Below are 21593 nucleotides of genomic sequence, written 5' to 3'. Positions count from 1 at the left end.
TCTATATGTGTGCGGGTTGCAACATTGTATGCGATTGATATATTTACATCTATGGGCTGATCGATTTATAATATCTGGCATGTTTTCTTTCTTGTATTGAGGACGTATTTAATCTATGTATTTATTCATTATGCCTTTTAACACACATGTGTGTACACATTGTGGGATGTCCTGATGGAATCCCCTTGTGTTTGCTGGGTCGTGGCTCTATATGCATATGTTTATATATGTTGTCACTATCTTTATTTTATTTTTTCACATCGTCTATCCTTTATTTTTTATTTTCATTTATTTTTTATTTTTCACTTTTTGATATGTATCTATTCTCCTTATTATTCTTCTTCTATTATATATGTGGCCATGGAATATCTAGTTTGTTATGCTTTATTCCCCCTTCCTCCCCTTTTTCTAATAAATGTATATACAGCCTGTACAATTGTTGTAATAATGACCCTGTACGCGTGCGTGCTGTGGCTCCTCGGCGCCTGCCGTCTTTCTGTATCTGTGGCGATGGTTCTTACCGGGTCACGTGTGTCCTGTAGCTATCGTCATGTGATGTGGATGCCGGCGCGCGTCGTGGTCTCCTTAGTAATGCGCGCGTCACTTCCGGGTCACGTGGGGCCTGTTTTTTCCGGTGGTGGCATGATGCGAGCGCTGATAGCGTCTAAGTAGCTATGACTACGCACACGCCCCTTCCGGCCCATGGGTCCTTCGGCTCCTATTTAAATGAATTCGAACACACAAGTCTCCACGCCCCCTGACGAAGGGAAATCCGAAATGCGCGTCGGGGCTGTTGCTCCACGTGTACAGCTGGTTAATGTGACGCTCCTGTGCCCTGTCATTTCTTCTCTGCAGCTCTTTCGTTTATTTCTTGGTATGTATAGACAGGACTATGATGGACTGCATATTCTTATTGAAATGACTATACATGCACTCACCTTGGCACTTTATTGACTAGTGGTAGATTATGCATCCGCTAGTATGTGTATTGATTGTCAATATTTGTTTACATACATGTATCTTTTCAATTGTGGAGTAGATGTTTAATGCTGTACTTAGTGCAGCAATCTTTTTTCAAGGTTCGGAATGGCTATATTTATATTTATAATTACCCTAAATCATGCTTGTTGTTATTTATAATAAAGTTTATTGAATTATTTTTCTAAATATTGGCTTATTGATCGTTTTCTTGCTTGTTTGTACTATCTTGTTTGTACGATTGAGCCTATAAAAAGTCCATTAAATTGGTAGTCTATATTGAAGTTATCAATAATTGTATATAATATAGACTTTCTCCTTGTTTTGAGATAAGTGTACTACCTGTTCTTTCCATGAATCGTATGTACTATTTGAGTATATCTGCAGTGTTTTATTTTTCACCACTAGGTGGCGATATAATGTTGGTATTGCTCATTCACTGTGGCTATAAATGCTTTATTGCACTTACAAGACTGTTATGCACTTGACACTTTGCTAGGTATCTATTTTCTCATTTCTAGAATTGATTAGCCACTGTTATTCAGTATAAACTATGTATGGTTCAGCCATGTGATGTGTATCTGTGCACCACTTCACAAGCCTTTGATGTTTTTTATAATTGTGTTATGTTTCGCCTTAATAAAGTTTTGATGGTTTTTACAAAACAAAGTCTCCATTTTTGATAGGATGTTCTTGTACTAATGGTGGCTGTGATGCTGTATTTCTGTAGTTGTGGTGGCTTTGGTAATGCATTCCTGCACTGATTGTTCTTGTAGTGATGAACTCACCCTGCAATTAAAGATTCTTGATTTGTCAGCTCCACCACGGAGAGTTATCTCTCAGTCATCTTTGCAACCTCTGCGGCACAACAGTAATATCAACAGCATGTTCAGGTGACCTCATCACACTGCTGCACGTTGCCTTGACCCCAGAAATGCCAGCGCGCCGATCATATCCTCAATTGTATTTGTGTCACAAATATGATTGCATGCTGAGAGCTGGGAACTGGCGGAACGCCTATTCTTCGATCCAGCAATCTGTTTAACAACCGTATTGGAGAATGATCAAATCTCATTCCTGGTGGAAGCGGGGGTGGTAAAATGCTGACCCATTAGAGACACCTCAGATTGCCATGTGAGGCGAGATGTTCATCCCACCTTATGTCAGAAGTAGCCCTGTAATTGAAGTTTTAAAAAAGTGTGAAGTATTTTGGATGTTTAAGTTACAAACACTACACCCCAAAGTACTTAATGACATTTCGGGAGTAATCCTAAGACAAATCATACTTTGTATCAACTGACCCAATAGAAAACTCCACTTATCTGTCTCAGTAAAATGTTTTCATGTGCCTAAGTAAAACAACATTGACATCTAGTGTCCACATAAAGGAATGTTAGCTCTGAGGACACCTAGTGGTAACTGAATGGGAAACGCAGTGTGAAAGTAACCTATTTCCTGAAATGGTCTGACGTTCTTCAGTTTATGTAGAGACACCGAAATAAGAAGTTCTATAAAAAAAAATTCATAACAAAAAGCATGAGGAAACAAAACCCTATGACGTTTTTTATTATGAATTTACATATCAGGCCTGCGTGTGGTAAATCAAGATGTGATAAATCACAGTTAATTTATGTTTTAAGGTGGGGGGCAATCACTTTTTCACACAGGGCCCTGTAGGTTTGGATTTCTTTTTCCCTTAATAATAAAGACCTTCATTTAAAAACTGCATTTTGTGTTATCTTTGTCTAATATTTAAATTTGTTTTGTGATCTGAAACATTTAAGTGTAGCAAACATGCAAAACAATAAGAAATCAGGAAGGGGGCAAACACTTTTTCACACCACTATGTATTAATTTTTACAATATACAATATTTGTTTTCTATATTTATATAATATGTTATCGTGTGGACCTTTGAGCCTTCGAATGTGTGTAAGGAACTACTACAACTGATGTGTGTTTATACCTTATATAAATCCTAATAATGGATCGAAAACAGTTTTAATACCTTTTAGTAAATGAATGTACCTGGTTGTAGGTTATCATAACCAAACAAACTACACTTTACTCACTTCCCCGGGTCCTTTGGCAAGTCTCCATCGTTGCTCCCAATATCTGGCATTGGCTGCAGCGCTGACATTACATTGACAACCAACCAGTGAGCTCAGCAGCTCTGCCAGTGTAGACAGAAAGTTCCCTTCAGAGGTGCTGATTAGCTGCCACGCTGTCGATATGACGTCAGCGCCACAACCAGTGCCAGACACTGGGAAAATCGGCTTAACTCGCCGGTGGACCCAGGGAAGGTGAATACAGCCAGGTTGTTTCTGCAACTTGTGACAATCATTTACTGAAAGGGAACAACTCAGCATGTTTGAAACATTGGGACTTAGTCACATTTTTCAACTTTGGCAGGTATCACTTTACATAACAATAACTTTGGAATGCCTTTACATATCCAAGTAATTCTAAGAATATTTTTTTTTGTGACAGATAATACTTTACGTTAATAGTAAATTTAGATCAATATGTTTTTAATTTATAAAAAAACACAAATACATTTGGAAAAAAATATGCTTTTCAAACAATTAATGTGTCTGACCTTTAAACATGTAGTCATACCTCACAAAACAGTAATTAATCAAGATTTCCCATATGTATACTTTATGTGGCATAATTTTTTGTTTGTCCCTAATTTTGGGAGGACATTAGATGTCTTAAAGTTTAGCAACATTTTTTCACATTTTCTAGGAACTTTCATAAACCTATTCTTTTCAGAGTCGATTCAAGTGCCTTTGAATGGTCCATATATTAGAAACACCTCAAAAATTGGTGTGCTAGAAAAAGTGCACCCTTTAAAGTATTTAAAATAGTATGTAAGAAGTTAACTCTTCAGGTGCTTCTCATGAATTGAAGCAAAGTGAAATGAAACAATGAAAAAATTCTATTTTTCCATTATACTGAAGTTTTAGGCCCAAATCATTTAGTTTCGCAAGGATTAATAAGAGAAAAAGCAACATGTCATTTATCATGAGTACAACAATACCCTGTATGAGGTGGTACGCCATATAGTAAGGATCAATATGGAAGGAGCGACATCTGTCTTTTGGAGCTCTGATTTTTCTGTAATAGTTTGCAGATGCCATGCTGCATTTGCATAACTTCTGAGGTACCAAACCAGCATATAACCCCCCAAATTACCCAATTTTAGAAACTACATCCCTCAAGAAATTCATCTAGGAGTGTAGTGAGCTCATTAAACCCACAGGTTTTTCATAGATTTTTATAGCACTCAGGTGTGAAAATGAAAAATTATATTCTTTAAAAAATATTTAGTTTCATTATTTTTTTCTTTTCCCAAGAGGTAATATGAGAAAAAGTACTCTGCAATTTGTTATGCTATTTCTCCCGAATACAGCAATAATGTCTGTGTGATCAGAAACTACTGTTTGGATGCACAATATGGGCCAGAAGGGAAGGAGTGCCATTGGCTTTTGGGACACAAATTTTGCTGGAATGCTTTGGGACGCCATGCCACATTTTCGAACCCTCTAAGGTTCAGTGGAAAACCCCCCCAGTAGTGACCCCAATATGGAAATTATACCACTGAATACAAGAGATATAGTGAACATTTTGACTCCAAAATGGTCAACAAGTAATTAATTTGTGGCAGATTGAAAAAAGTGAAAATGTCAATTTTTCCCAAGGTAGAGATAATTTATTTATTTATTTTTTACAACGTCGACTGTGTGGTATAAGGAACATATTAGCTTTGTTGTATGAGTCAGTACAATTACAGCAATACCAAATATATATAGTTTGATTTATGTTTTACTATGTTTGCACAATAGAAACATGTTTTTTTTTAATCAAAACATTTTTGTATTTTCATATTCTGGGAGCCGTAACTTTTTTCTATTTTTTTTGTTGATGGAGCTGTAATAGGGCTTATTTTTTGCAGGATGAGTTGCAGTTTTTAAAATACGTTCATATGTTTGATGAGTTTTTGATATTGCAGATTTGCTGCCAGCATTTCTGCTCCTATTAGATAAATTAGGTGACTTACATTTTCTCCATTGTGTTTTTTAGCGTGCTTTTTACATGATTTTTTATCACATTTTTGAAACAGTGTTTTTATCTCATTTTGGTATGTCATGTTTTAAATAAAGTTATTTTGTTTTTGATACTTTTTGGTATTTGCATTTAACAACATTTTACTCATATAAAGTAGTCATGTGTGGATTACATGCATCTTTACTGCGTTTCTGCTGCGGAAACGCACTAAAAACACATATGCTTTTTTCAGTTCTCTGGGGAATTTATGCTCATAAAACTAAGTATATCCGCAAGTAGAATTGACATGTTTCAGATTTCAAGCACGCACCACAGGTCAGTTTACCCTGAGTTAAAATATTGTAAAAAACATAGTGGGCCTGAGTTTTCTATAAATCCCTTCCATTTTGCTAGGACTGTAAGATGCTACATTTTTTGCTCAGTGAAAATATGCAGCATCAAAAAACTCATCGTGGGAACGTAACATTATTGATACCATTTTGAAGTACATGTGACTTTTTCATCACTTTTTACTTCATTTTTTTGTGAAACAAAGTGATGAAAATGCAAAATTCTGATTTTTTTGTGTGGTATTCACTGGGTAGCAAACATAGCAGCCCATTTTATAGTTTTATGAACATGGTGCTACCAAATATATTATATTATATTATATATATATATATACAGTATATATATATATTGTTTATTTATATGTTAATACTTTCTCAAAGTAATAATAACTTTCTTATAAATAAAAGGTTAAATTATAATTATGTTTTTATGTATTGCCAAATTGTTAGAGACAAAACTTTTTTGTTCCTTCATTGGACATGGAGCTGTGTAAAGGCTTATTTGTTGTGTGAAAGCTGAGCTGTAGTTTACATTTGTTTGATTTGGGGGCTCATGTAATTTTTTGATTACTTGTCTTTTTTTTTTTAGTAGAGATGATGAAAAAAACAGCAATTCTGGTTGTTTTTTAATAGTGTTTGCTATGTGGGATAAATAGTATAATTATCCATAGATTGGGTTGTTGCAGAAACTGCAATACCACATGTGTATATGTGTATATATATATATATATACTGTATATACTGTATATATATACATGTATAGTCTATATATGTTTTATTACTTTTTAGAATTTTTTTTAATGTTTTATATGTTTACCATAGTCCAGAAGCCAAACATTTTTCATATTTTCATAGTTGTTTGAGGTCTGTTCTTTTGGCTGTTTTGTGTGTTGTTGTTTTTGCTTTGTGGGACAAGTTGTATTTGTTACTAGAATCATTTTGCTGTACATTTTGCTGTTTTAATCACTGTATATTACATTATTTTGTAAGTAAGATGAACAAAAATCACATTATTCTTTCTTTATTTTTATTTATTTATTTGCAGCATTCACCAAACTGGATAAATAGCAATAGCATAATAAAGATATGGATCAGGTTGTTTCAAACGTGGTGGTATCAATTATGTATATTTTTATGCTTCATTTCTTTTGCACACACACAGTTTTGTGTTGTCTGAATGAGCAACAGCTTGTATTATTTTTTTGACGATGTCGCTGTATGAGGGCTTGTTTTAAGTATGATGAGTAGATTTATTGCTAACATTTTTGGGTACAGATCACTCTTTGATAGCTTTTTATTCTATCTTTTTTTGTAAGACAATGTGACTAAAACCAGCACTTCTAGATTTGTTTTTTATTCTTATTTAAGTTGTTCACTGAATTGGATAAATAGCTTGCTAGCTATAATAGACATGTATAGTTTATTTATATTTTATTACTGTTTATAATAAGATCTAATTTAACAAGAATGCTTTTGGGTCACCATATTGTAAGAGCCGTACCTTTTTTATTTTTTTGTCAACAGAACTGTGTAAGTGCTTGTTTTTTGTGGGACGAACTGTAATTTTTGTTCATATAATTCTTATGTTTATGTGACTTTTATATCCCTTTTTATACAATTTTTTTGAGGCAAGGTGACAATAAAACTGATTTTAGCTTTGTTTTTCATTTATTTCATGCAGGATTCACATGGTTGAACTAAATGACTTACTACTTTTCTAGGTCAGACTCAGCGATACCAAATGTGTAAAGTTTTCTTTCATTTACTATTATAATTGTTATTATTATTGTTGTGCCCTGCAAAGTCAGGCGTCACAAATGTCTGTCTACTCTAATGGTGTGAGAAGTCAGCTTTTCAGCCATTTTTACACACACATCTAATTAGTGTAAGAGCTATTGTGAAGTCTTGTGGGTAGCCGCCCCCACAGGAGAACTTCCAAGCCCAGGAGAAGGAACCTTGTGTGCAGGGTTGGACTGGCCCACCAGAGAACTAGAGAATCCGCCCTCTTCTTCAGGAGGGTTCATAGTGCAAACCTTGCAGCTGCTATGGGGCTCTTGAGTGGGGGAGAAAGGTGGGTCCTCAGAATCAAATCCTCTGATGGGCCCAATGTTTTTCAGTCTGACACTGCAACTTGTGCCCCTTGGATTGAGTGGTGCCGGAAATCAAGGAGGCCAGCCAGTGGTTGCTGTTGGGACTCTAGCGAAATCTATGCAGCCGCATGGAACATAGTGTCCTGCGCAATTCAAGAAGTGCCCAACTGCTAGATGTAAGCATCATCATTAGTGATAAGCGAGCACTAAAATGCTCGGGTACTCGTTGCTTGGGTCGAGCAAATTGGAATACTCGGGTGCTCGACCCGAGCAACAAGCCCAATGTATTTTTATGGGAAACTCGAGTATTTTTCAGGCGGCTCCCCCCAGTGGTCTGCAGAGGGCCTAAAAATTGCCCAAATCGACAGGAACAGTGCTAAAATATCATGGGAACAGCGTGGGGAAGACCCCTGGAAGTATTTCTGACTCCCAGGTCACTCCTGTCAACAACGTTGTCAGAATATTACGTCACTTTTACGGACTCACAATAAAACATACAAAAACTAAACCAAAATGGAGTTTCCTGGGAAATATGTTAAGGAACATCCTTTCCAGGGTAATGACTTGTATATAAGGCAAAATAAAAAAACAAAAACAAAAATACTCCTCCACACCTTGGGCTATGTTCACACGTAGCATTTTTGATGCGTTTTTGCATTTTTGCATTGCTTTCAACCAAGACAAATGCATTCGCTGGGAAATGTCATTTCAACATTTTACAACCTTATCTAGCCATGTGGTGTGTGAGATATAATCAGACACATGCATACAGTGCTGAAAAGACATGGGAACAGCATGGGGAAGACCCTTGGAAGCATTTCTGACTCCCAGGTCACTGCCTAAAAGTATGCCCATCATAAGATGCTTCCCGCCATGCACCTGTCATTGCAGACTTGCAACAATCACCGTCCATGTCCTTGTCCCAGTGCAGCATTCAGTTGTCCCTACCCAATTCATTGGAATGCAAGCGCAAGTATGTAGCTAGCCATCCACCCACCCACAGGCTGCAATACTATACTGCCAAATTTTTGACAGCTGCTTGCACTTGAAATGTGACCTTTTAGTCTCATGGATGTGGAAACCGTCCACAATCTTATGGCGGCGGCGACCAGGTATCCATACTCGGTCCCCAGCGCCACTATTTTTCCCGGTATCGTCTCCGCCTTCCACAAGCACGGGTCCCACAACATTGCCCGTGCCCTCCGCACTTACTGGGAAGAACCGCCTAACCACAAACACGTGGACCGGTGAATGTGGCCAGGGACAGTACGGAGCCAGTCCACAGCTTTTTTTTTGCTGAGAGTTGTATTTAGCTCGGTGAATGGACTGGCATAGAGTGAAACCGTATCTATTCTGGGTGTTATTTCTCCCAGGAAGTCCTCTAATGCAGCTTGTTGAAGAAGCAATGGCAGCCCGTCCAACATCAACTCACACTTGTCGGTGGTGCTTTGACACACAAACATCTTTCCTTGCGCATTTAATTTCGTGACTACAGAGTTGGGCAATGGCCTGATCTGCAATGCGGTTTGAGAAATAACATGCATAAGCACATCCGATCCACATTAAAAAAGCAGCCATAGAGTGTCCGGGAACCTTCCCCCACACTTTTCTTAGCCAGGGCTGCTTCTCGGCAGGGTTGGACGGGCCTACCAGAAAACCGGAGACTCCTCCGGTGGACCCTGGCTTCTCCTTAAGGAGAGTTCATAGTGCTAAGGTGAGGCCATGGTGATGATAGAGACCACCATCTGCTTAGTTTTCTGTTACTTGGAATGCAAGCGCAAGTATGCAGCCAGACACAGGCCGCAATACTAAACTGCCAGATTTCTGGGCAGCTGCTTGCACTTGAAATGTGGCCTTTTAGGCTCGTGGAGGCTGAAGCTTTTCACAACCTCATGCCTCATGTCCATGCTCGGTCCCCAGCCGTCACTATTTCTCCCAGTTTCTACAAGCGCGGGTCCCTGAACATTACTGCTGGTACTTTTCTGTGCGAATTTGCTTGCCTCCTACCAGCCTGGAATATTTCCAGTAAACTATGGTGCGACCTCATGGTATTAGCACTGCCCCCAGTACCAGTAGCGAAGCCATCCCCAATTTCCTTCTCAGGAATTTTATTTCGTAGACTGAGTGGCAGCACAAATACATTAGTTTCTCACAAAGGAACTGAAGATAGAGTGGCAGTAGATGCAAGTTTCTCCAGCCTGTTAGATATTAGAGGGCGAACGGCAGTACATCGGGTCAGTGGTTAGCACTGAAGCCTTGCAGCGCTGGGATTCTGGGTTCAAATCCCAGCAAGGACAACATCTACAAGGACTTTGTATGTTTTCCCCGTGTTTGCATGTGTTTCCTCTTCAGTAAAAAAGCAGCCATAGAGTGTCCGCAACTTTCCCACACACTTTTGTTCGCCAGGACTGCCTCTCGGCAGGGTTGAACGGTTCCACCAGAGAATCCTCTGGTGTGCCCTGGCTTCTACCTCAGGAGAGTTCATGATAGTGCTAACTTTGCAGCTGCTATGAGGCTCTTGAGTGGGGGAGAAAGGTGAGCCCTCAGAATTAGTGTTGAGCGAGTATGTTCTATTAACCCTTTCGCTGAGTATGCTCGGGCCGAGCTCCGAGTATTTATAGCTGTTCGGTGATATGGTTGAATCGCTCCCGTGTGCATGATTTGCAACTGTTTGACAGTTTTTTTACATGTGAGGAATGTCTATTTCTTGCACATTCCTCACATGTAATAAAACCGTCAAACAGTTGCAAATCATGCACACGGGAGCGATTCAACCATATCACCGAACAGCTATAAATACTCGGAGCTCGGCCCGAGCATACTCGGACAGAACATACTCGCTCAACACTACTCAGAATCAAATCCACTGGTTGGCACAATGTTTTTCAATCTGAAACTGCTTCTCAGTGGGAGTTGTATTTCACCACAGCCATATTCTTTAGCTCGGTGAAAGGACTGGCTTAGAGGGAAACCGTATCTACTCCGGCACCAGGTTCTGCCCATTGTCTCACACGACCATGCCTGGCTGTATGTTCAGCAGTGAGAGCCACAGGTCAGGTTGCTGTGTTACAGCTTTCAACAACTCTGCAGCGCTGGGCGGTTTGTCACCTAAGCATTAAGCATGTTATCTTCAGCACAGCCTGTTGCCACTTGGCCAAGGCAGTGCTGCAGTGCTGTCAGCTTGTGACTGATGTGGTCATTTCAGAGATGGAGGAGGTGCAGGAGCTGAACAATGTGATTACATTGAGGTTAAATTGGCGACGCTGTTTTTTATACTAAAGAAAGATCCTAATGTTTTGGGGTTTTTTACGTTATTTTTTAAGACAAATGCATTCACCGGGAAATGTAATTTTACATTTTACAACCTTATCTGGCAATGTGGTATGTGACACATCATCAGACACATCCTGTTTCATTTATGATGGAGGGACTCTGAAAGTCATAAAGCCTATTTTTATAGGGCCATCAGACGGCCCTTACTATTCTTAAAAGGCCAGCAGTCGTCCCTCGCTATTGTTAGAGAGCGATCAGCTGGCTATGCTTTGTTGTTCCCATTATTAACAAGTGGGTCTCATATACTGTTATTGCATATGCAGTGACTGCAAGGGCTGCCAAAAATTTGGACGCAACCCAATACCCCTTTGAAGAGACATAGAGGAGGGTCTCAGCAAAAAAAGTTCCCATTATAAAGGAGCGGGTCTCCTATAGTGGTAATGCCTATGCTGTGACTGCAAGGGCTGCCAAAATTTGGGAAAAACCCCACTAAGAATTTAAAGACACATGGAACAGGGCCACAGTAACGACAAATTCCCATTAGAAAAGAGAGAGTCTGCTATACAGTTATAGGGTATGCAGTGAGTCCAACGGCTGACCAATTTTAGGAAAAACCCCACTAAGAATTTAAAGACACATAGAGCAGGGCCACAGTAACGACAAATTCCCATTAGAAAGGAGAGAGTCTGCTATACAGTTATAGGGTATGCAGTGAGTCCAACGGCTGACCAATTTTAGGAAAAACCCCACTAAGAATTTAAAGACACATAGAGCAGGGCCACAGTCACAAGTATGACATGTTCCCAATAGAAAGGAGAGGGTCTGCTATACAGTTATAGGGTATGCAGTGAGTCCAATGGCTCACCAATTTTAGGAAAAACCCCACTAAGAATTTAAAGACACATGGAGCAGGGCCACAGGAACAAGTACGACATGTACCCATTAGAAAGGAGAAGGTCTGCTATACAATTATAGGGTATGCAGTGAGTCCAATGGCTCACCAATTTTAGTAAAAACCCCACTAAGAATTTAAAGACACATGGAGCAGGGCCACAGGAACAAGTACGACATGTACCCATTAGAAAGGAGAAGGTCTGCTATACAATTATAGGGTATGCAGTGAGTCCAACAGCTGACCAATTTTAGGAAAAAGCCCACTAAGAATTTAAAGACACATAGAGCAGAGCCACAGTAACGACAAATTCCCATTCGAAAGCAGAGGGTCTCCCATAGTGTTGGCCTATGCAGTGAATGCTAGGGCTGCCAAAAATTGCGAGGCACTCCAATGCCCCTTGGAAGAGACTTAGAGGGCCTCATAAAAAAATGTTCCCATTAGAAAGGAGTGGGTCTCCTATACTTGTAATGCCCATGCACTGTTATGCACACGCCCAGACTGACTGGCGTGTGCGGTTGTTGTGGTTCCACTGGACCATGGACCGGAGAGTGCCTGGAGGGGCGTGACTAAGTATCTGGCCGATCCGACCAAGGTGGCACGACGGCATACGACGCCAGTGCACCAGGGAGAAACCGGGCAGAGGGACCAGGTGCTACTCCAGGTCAAACTCCGGACACGGGGGTTGACCCACACTGGGATTACTGGAACAGGCAGGTAGGCTGGCACAGACTGGTGGATGTAAGCAAACACGGCAGGTATGCAGATGGGTGGATACAGGTGAGTATGCAGGCAGGGAGGTACTGGCCGAAAGGACGGGCTGGAGCACAGAGAGGTTAAGACCCAGTACAGACTGGGTCACAGAACCGCAGATGCGGTAGACAACCACAGCAGAGAGGGAACGCCCGAAGCGGTGGGCAAGAACAGAGCAGGACGGGGCTGCAGGAGCAGCGAGCACAAGCAGGGCAGGACAGGACTGCCGGAGCAGCGGGCAGAAGCAGGGCAGGGCGGAAACCGCAGAAGCAGTAAACAAGGCAGGAGCAGAACAGAAACCGCAAGCGCAGCAAGCTAAGCAGGAGCAGAGCGGACACCGCAGAGCGGTAAACAAGGCAGGAGCAGAGCAGAAACCGCAAGAGCGGCAAGCTAAGCAGGAGCAGAGCGGACACCGCAGAGCGGTAAACAAGGCAGGAGCAGAGCAGAAACCGCAAGAGCGGCAAGCTAAGCAGGAGCAGAGCGGACACCGCAGAGCGGTAAACAAGGCAGAAGCAGAGCAGAAACCGCAAGAGCGGCAAGCTAAGCAGGAGCAGAGCGGACACCGCAGAGCGGTAAACAAGGCAGGAGCAGAGCAGAAACCGCAAGAGCGGCAAGCTAAGCAGGAGCAGAGCGGACACCGCAGAGCGGTAAACAAGGCAGGAGCAGAGCAGAAACCGCAAGAGCGGCAAGCTAAGCAGGAGCAGAGCAGACACCGCAGAGCGGTAAACAAGGCAAGGGGATAGGACTCTGTTCACAAAGAACAGACGGAGAAGGAAAGGCAGAACCAGAAGCACGCACAGTACTTACATAGAAGTAGCGAGCGTACACTAAATTCACAACAGAGGTACAGAGACAACGAGAAGGAATTTAGGAGTGGGTTCAGACTCTGCAGAAAGACGCAGAAAACAGACATAGAGGGAAAAGGGAGACAAGGTTAAAGTAGAAACGAGGCACAGACAACAGGGAACAGAGACAGCAAGGCAGGAACACAAACAGGACTCTGTTCAGACGGGAACAGATACCGCAAGGCAGGAACACAAACAGGACTCTGTTCAGACGGGAACAGATACCGCAAGGCAGGGACACAAACAGGACTCTGTTCAGACGGGAACAGATACCGCAAGGCACAGACAGGCAGATCTAGGAATACGGCCCCTAGAAGGCGAAAGAACAGGCAAGAAGCGTGTTCACAAGAACAGACCACAGTTCAGACACAGAACTGGAAAACAGGCAGGAAAACAGGATAGGACCTGGCATGTCAGAGACAAAAAAGCCAACTGACAAGAAACAATGCTCAGGCGCCATCTTGAGGAAGAAGGTGGTATAAATACCCAAAGATGGACAGCAATAGGCTGAAGGTGCAACAGGGGCGTGTCCGCAGCAGGTACAAGAAACAGGAAGTTCAGCGGGCGTCGCCCTATGCAGCCAAAGTGGAGCAGAGCAGAGCACAAGGAAAGAAGCCAGACCAGGAAGCTGGGCGGGAGATGAAGTTTGCGATCTTGCATGATGAGAGATGGAACACCATGCAAGAACGCCGCCAGGTATGCTACAGTACCCCCCCCCCCTTACGCCCCCTCTTCTTCAGGCCTGCAAGGATCTTCCGCAGGGAATTTGGGGGCCAATCCCTCTCTTCAAGGAGATTACTTCTATTGTCCACAGGAGGAGACAAAACTGGTCTCATAATCTGGATGGCTAGGATGCGACTTCCCATCCAGCCATCTTCAGCAACAGATGAAACGGGTGAAGTACCAGAAACAGCACACAAAAAAGTCTCTCTACATTTATTTTTAGGCAGCACCCCAAAAAGTTCAGGAGACAACTGGAGGTCCTCTGCCGGGTTGGAGGGGTGCAGAGACTCGGGGGTAGCCTCTGCTTCGGGGTACATCTTGTCAAGCTCACAGGATGAAATGGGCAAAGTATCAGGTACAAGGTGTAGAGAAGACACTGCCTCTTTGTTATGTGGTGGTACCCCGGAGGATTCAGGAAACAACTGGAGGTCCTCCGCCAGGTTGGAGGGATACCGAGACTCGAGGGTAACTTCTGCTTCGGATTACACAAGGTCAGACTCACTGGAAGAAGCGGGCGAGGTATCAGGTACCGAGTAAAGGAGAGTCTCTGTCCATTCGCTATCAGGTAGCACCCCGAAGAGTTCAGGAGACGACTGGAGGTCCTCCGCCTGGTCGGAGGGGTGTAGAGACTCGGGGGTAACCTCTGCTTCGGAGTACACTAGGTCGGACTCACTGGAATAAGCGGGCGAGGTATCAGGTACAGAGAATAGGAGAGTCTCTGTCCTTTCGCTACCAGGTAGCACCCCGAAGGGTTCTGGAGACAACTGGAGGTCCTCCGCCTGGTCAGAGGGGTGTAGAGACTCGGGAGTAACTACCACTTTGAGGCACCCATTGTCAGGCCCACAGGACTGAGCGGACGAAGTATCGGGTACCGGGTGTAGGGAAGTCTCTCTCCAATTGTCATCGAGTGGTATCCCGGAGGATTCAGGAGGCAACAAGGGGTCCTCCGCCAGGTAGTAGAGGTGTACAGACTCGGAGGTAAACACAGCTTCGGAGCATCTTTGGACATGCACACTGGTTAAAGTGGGTGTAGAATCTGAAGCCAGGTGCAGGAAGCTCTCCTGTGTGGACTCTGGATGGGTAGCAGTCTCTTCTGGCTGGAGAACTGGTGCACCACCCACGCACATCACCCGCTGGGGATTCTCCGGGATACAGGAAGATGAAGCTTCAGTAGGGACTTCAAGGTTGGGGTCAGGAGGTCTCAGGGAGGACAGACCCTGGCGTGACGGCTTGCCTCTGCGTCTAGCACGTCTGGACTGCCTCTTGAGGTTGGGAGCAGTATTCCGGAGAATGTAGTCATCCTGAGTGGATTCAGGGCAAGCAACAGTCTTTTCGGGTAGGAGAACTTGTGCGCTACCTATGCACATTACCCGTCGGGGCTGCTCCGGGATACAGGGAAGTGAAGCTTCAGCAGGGGCTTCAGGGTTAGGATCATCGAAAGCCAAAAGGAAGGCCACCAGGAAGGCCTGTAGGTCAAGAACGATAGGATCCTGTGCTTCCCATTGGGGGTTGATCCATTCCAAGGCATCACCCGCTAGGTTGGACATTATAAATCCCACCTTAACCCGATCAGAAGAATAAGCATTAGCATAGAACCGGAACTGCAGCAAGCATTGCCACACAAACGCACGGCATTGTTTTGGATCCCCGTAGTACCGTGGTGGATCCGCGGGAGCAGGTGCAGCTTCAGCAGGGACTCCAGGGTTGGGGTCATCGAAGACCATTAGGAAGGCCACCAGGAAGGCCTGCAGGTCAAGGACGATAGGATCCCAAGCTTCCCATAGGGGGGTGACCCACTTCAAGGCATCCCCCGCTAGGTAGTCAATTATAAATGCCACTTTAGACCAATCAGAAGGAAAAGAAAGAGGGTAGAACTTGAAGTGCAGCATGCATTGCTCCACAAATGCACGACTTTGTTTTGGATCCCCATAGTACTGGGGCGGATCCGCAGGAACGGGTGCAGAAAGCTCCATCTGGACGGGTGCGAAATTAGCCTGGAACTCAGCTAGAGAAAAAAAAAAATTATTTATTTATTTTTAATGCACGTATTAGCTGGAAAACGTCTCAGAGAGCGAAGGCCGTGGGGCTCAACGGGAACCATGGCCTGAGCATGCTGTTATGCACACGCCCGGACTGACTGGCGTGTGTGGGTGTTGTAGTTCCACTGGACCATGGACCGGAGAGTGCCTGGAGGGGCGTGACTAAGTATCTGGCCGATCCGACCAAGGTGGCACGACGGCATACGACGCCAGTGCACCAGGGAGAAACCGGGCAGAGGGACCAGGTGCTACTCCAGGTCAAACTCCGGATACGGGGGTTGACCCACACTGGGATTACTGGAACAGGCAGGTAGGCTGGCACAGACTGGTGGATGTAAGCAAACACGGCAGGTATGCAGATGGGTGGATACAGGCGAGTATGCAGGCAGGGAGGTACTGGCTGAAAGGACGGGCTGGAGCACAGAGAGGTTAAGACCCAGTACAGACTGGGTCACAGAACCGCAGATGCGGTAGACAACCACAGCAGAGAGGGAACGCCCGAAGCGGTGGGCAAGAACAGAGCAGGACGGGGCTGCAGGAGCAGCGAGCACAAGCAGGGCAGGACAGGACTGCCGGAGCAGCGGGCAGAAGCAGGGCAGGGCGGAAACCGCAGAAGCAGTAAGCAAGGCAAGAGCAGAGTGAAAACCGCAAGAGCGGCAAGCTAAGCAGGAGCAGAGCGGACACCGCAGAGCGGTAAACAAGGCAGGAGCAGAACAGAAACCGCAAGAGCGGCAAGCTAAGCAGGAGCGGAGCGGACACCGCAGAGCGGTAAACAAGGCAGGAGCAGAGCAGAAACCGCAAGAGCGGCAAGCTAAGCAGGAGCAGAGCGGACACCGCAGAGCGGTAAACAAGGCAGGAGCAGAGCAGAAACCGCAAGAGCGGCAAGCTAAGCAGAAGCAGAGCGGACACCGCAGAGCGGTAAACAAGGCAGAAGCAGAGCAGAAACCGCAAGAGCGGCAAGCTAAGCAGGAGCAGAGCGGACACCGCAGAGCGGTAAACAAGGCAGGAGCAGAGCAGAAACCGCAAGAGCGGCAAGCTAAGCAGGAGCAGAGCGGACACCGCAGAGCGGTAAACAAGGCAGAAGCAGAGCAGAAACCACAAGAGCGGCAAGCTAAGCAGGAGCAGAGCGGACACCGCAGAGCGGTAAACAAGGCAGAAGCAGAGCAGAAACCGCAAGAGCGGCAAGCTAAGCAGGAGCAGAGCGGACACCGCAGAGCGGTAAACAAGGCAGGAGCAGAGCAGAAACCGCAAGAGCGGCAAGCTAAGCAGGAGCAGAGCGGACACCGCAGAGCGGTAAACAAGGCAAGGGGATAGGACTCTGTTCACAAAGAACAGACGGAGAAGGAAAGGCAGAACCAGAAGCACGCACAGTACTTACATAGAAGTAGCGAGCGTACACTAAATTCACAACAGAGGTACAGAGACAACGAGAAGGAATTTAGGAGTGGGTTCAGACTCTGCAGAAAGACGCAGAAAACAGACATAGAGGGAAAAGGGAGACAAGGTTAAAGTAGAAACGAGGCACAGACAACAGGGAACAGAGGAACGGGAACAGAGACAGCAAGGCAGGAACACAAACAGGACTCTGTTCAGACGGGAACAGATACCGCAAGGCAGGAACACAAACAGGACTCTGTTCAGACGGGAACAGATACCGCAAGGCAGGGACACAAACAGGACTCTGTTCAGACGGGAACAGATACCGCAAGGCAGAGACACAAACAGGACTCTGTTCAGACGGGAACAGATACCGCAAGGCACAGACAGGCAGATCTAGGAATACGGCCCCTAGAAGGCGAAAGAACAGGCAAGAAGCGTGTTCACAAGAACAGACCACAGTTCAGACACAGAACTGGAAAACAGGCAGGAAAACAGGATAGGACCTGGCATGTCAGAGACAAAAAAGCCAACTGACAAGAAACAATGCTCAGGCGCCATCTTGAGGAAGAAGGTGGTATAAATACCCAAAGATGGACAGCAATAGGCTGAAGGTGCAACAGGGGCGTGTCCGCAGCAGGTACAAGAAACAGGAAGTTCAGCGGGCGTCGCCCTATGCAGCCAAAGTGGAGCAGAGCAGAGCACAAGGAAAGAAGCCAGACCAGGAAGCTGGGCGGGAGATGAAGTTTGCGATCTTGCATGATGAGAGATGGAACACCATGCAAGAACGCCGCCAGGTATGCTACATGCACTAAGTGTATGGGCTTACAAACATTTACCCCTGGGGGGTATTCATAAACATACTTTATAAAAACATTTTTTTACGGCATCACAAACACCCTTTAAAAAAATTATGTGGGTGTTGCATCACGGACCACGGTCTCCCTGGTGATATGGTGGTGGAGGATGAAGATGAGGAGAAAGAGGAGGACAAGAGCCAGTAGCCAAAATCAGGAAGCGTATACCCATTACCCATGTCTGGGTGTGAAGAGGTGGATTTGAGTTTATGTTACGCTACTATCACTCGGCAGCATTTTCAGTTGACAGGCGGATGCGCTTATCAGTTATAATTCCACCAGCGGCACTAAAAACCCGCTCTGATAAAACGCTAGCGGCAGGGCAGCCCAGGACCTCCAAGGCATAGAGAGCCAGTTCATTCCACGTATCCAGCTTGGATACTCAATAATTAAAAGGCACAGAGGGATCACGGAAGACGTTGGTATGGTTGGCAAGGTACTCTCTCAGCATCTTCCCAAACTTTGCACTCCTTGTGAGAGTAACCCGCACCTCAGGGCCTGTGCGATGGGTAGGTCTAAGAAAACTGTCCCAGAACTTTGACAGTGTTCCCCTGCCTCTGCTGGATTGCATTTGTGCCTCTCTCGCCTGTACTCCTTGGTTGTCCAACGAACTTTGATCTCTGCTGCCAGTGTTTTCAGGTGGGATTATTTTTAATAGTTCCGCAGCAAGGGCCTTCTGGTACTGCCCCATTTTTGTAGACCTGTCCACCTCAGGAATAAGAGGTATAAAGTTCTCATTGTAACGTGGGTCTAGAAGTGTCACCAACCAGTAATGACTATCACCCAAAATTTTGAGAACACGAGGGTCATGGGAAAGGTAGTGTAACATAAACACAGCCATGCATGCCAGACTGCTAACAGGCAAGACTTCCATGTCCTCACCAAGAGGATGACTGACCATGCTCTCCTCCTTCTCTATGTCCTCTGGCCATCCACGCTGAACAGACAATATGACAGTTGTGCAGGTAGTACCGTCTATAGCACATGAAACTAGCTCCTGTTCTTCCTCCTCCTCCTCCTCTTCCTCATTGTCACCCAATCCACATTGGGATGAGATGAGGCTGGGCTGTGTGTAATCACCCTGTATGCTTCCTTGCTCCATCTCATCGTGCTCTGCCTGCAATGCATCCTCTTTGATTATGAGCAGAGAGCGTTTCAGAAGACAGAGAAGCAGGATAGTGACGCTAATTATGGCGTCATCGCCGCTCACCGTCTTGGTGGAATACTCAAAGTTTTGGAGGATGGTACATATGTCTGACATCCATGTCCACTCCTGAGGTCATATATGTGGAGTCTGAACTGAATACCGACGGCCTTGTTGATACTAGTAGTCAACAACTGACCTCTTCTGCTCACAAATCCTTCCCAACATCTGCAGTGTAGAGTTCCAACGTGTGGGGACATCACATACCAGTCTGTGAGCCGGAAGCTGCAAGCGCTGCTGAAACACTGCAAGGGCGGCGGAAGCTGTAGGTGACTTTCTAAAATGGGCACATAGGTGGCGTACTTTAACAAGCAGATCCGGCAGCTCTGGGTAGGATTTGAGAAACCACTGAACCACGAGGTTAAGCACATGGGCCAGGCATGGTACGTGTGTGAGCTCGCCTCGTCTCAGAGCCGCCACCAGGTTCCGGCCATTGTCACACATGACCATGCCTGGCTGTAGGTTCAGCGGTGTGAGCCACAGATCTGCCTGCTCTTTCAGAGCCGTCCACAACTCTCAAGCATTGTGCGGTTTGTCACCTAAGCATATTCGCTTCAGCACAGCCTGTTGCTGCTTGGCCAAGGCAGTGCTGCAGTGCTTCCAGCTTATGACTGATGTGGTCATTTTGGAGATGGAGGCTGAAGACGAGGAGGAGGCTGAGGAGGATGAGGCGCAGGAGTTGTAAACTGTGGGGGCAACCCTGATTGACCTAGTGCCTGCAATCCTTGGAGTCGGGAGGACGTGTTCTGTCCCAAGGTCCGACTGGGTCCCGGCTTCCACTATGTTAACCCAGTGTGCCGTCAGTGAGATGTACCGTCCCTGCCCACAAGCACTTGTCCATGTGTCCGTGGTTAGGTGGACTTTCCTGGTAACTGCGTTGTTGAGGGCACGGCTAATGTTTTGGGACACGAGATTGTGTAATGCGGGGACGGCACACCGGGAGAAATAGTGGCGGCTGGGGACTGAGTACCGAGGGACGGCCGCCGCCGTCAGGTTGCGGAATGCTTCTGTGTCCATGAGCCTAAAAGGCAACATTTGGAGCGCAAGCAGTCGCAAAATGTGTGAATTTAGTAGTGTGGCCTGTGGGGCCAAGGTCTGGGGTATGGACAACTGAACGCTGCGCTGGATGTGGACATGCATCCAGATGCTGCTACTTGAGAGTGTGCAACGACAGGTGCATGGCATGAGGCATCTACGCATGCACCATGGACAAGGGATTGGCTTGCATGCACAACAGCGGAAGAAGTAGTGGTGCCACCCGCAGACACTCCTGGACCCTGAGGCTCGGCCCACAAAGGCGGGTGCTTTGCTGCCATGTGCCTGATCATGCTGTTTTTGGTCAGGCTGGTAGTTTTGCCACCCCTGCTGATGCTGGCCTGGCATGTGGTGCAAATGGCCTTTTTGGGGTTATCGACAGAGTCTTTAAAAAACAACCAGACTCGGGAAGACCTAACAGTTGTACTGGCAACTTCCTTCGTGTTGGTTTTACGGGGAATGGTTGCCTGTCTTCTGTCTGTGGCCACCACACTTCTTCTTCCTTCCTGTTGGGGTGCTCTACCTCCCTCCCCCTGTGTGCTGCTCTCATCGCTTTGCATGTCCTCCTGCCAGGTTGGGTCAGTTACTATATCAACCACCACCTCGTCTTCCACTTCCGCACCCTGGTCCTCCTCCTGACTTTCTGGCAATTGTGTTTCATCATCGTCCACCTCTTGTGACACTTTCCCACTGTCGCCTTCGTGTGACCGTGGCTGCTCAAACATTTGGGCATCGCTACATGCAATCTCCTCTTGCCCCGCTTCAAGTGGACCAGGCCAGAGGCCCGAATCTATAAATAGAAAAGTGAACAGCTCTTCGGAGTGTCCAAGTGTGGGATCAGTTGTCTCTGGGCACTCGGCATGGTGGGAAGAAGGAGGTTCAGGGTGAGGAATATGTGGTCCAGACTCACGGCTACTGAGACTTGATCGCGTGGAAGACAGGGTGGTGGTGGTGGCTAAGTGACTGGAAGCATTATCTGCTATCCAATCAATCACCTTTTCACACTGCTCTGTGTTCAATAGTGGTGTTCTGTGGTCCCCTATTAATTGGGACAGGAAGGTCGAGCGGGAAGATGTGGGTGTTTGTTGTGACACAATTTCAGCTTGCCCACGGCCTTGGCCTCTGCAT

The sequence above is a fragment of the Phyllobates terribilis genome, unplaced genomic scaffold, assembly GCF_046119375.1.
Source record: "Phyllobates terribilis strain yellow unplaced genomic scaffold, ASM4611937v1 Scaffold_2__4_contigs__length_985480577, whole genome shotgun sequence".
NCBI classification, from domain to species: Eukaryota; Metazoa; Chordata; class Amphibia; order Anura; family Dendrobatidae; genus Phyllobates; species Phyllobates terribilis.
This window is presented reverse-complemented; position numbering follows the sequence as displayed.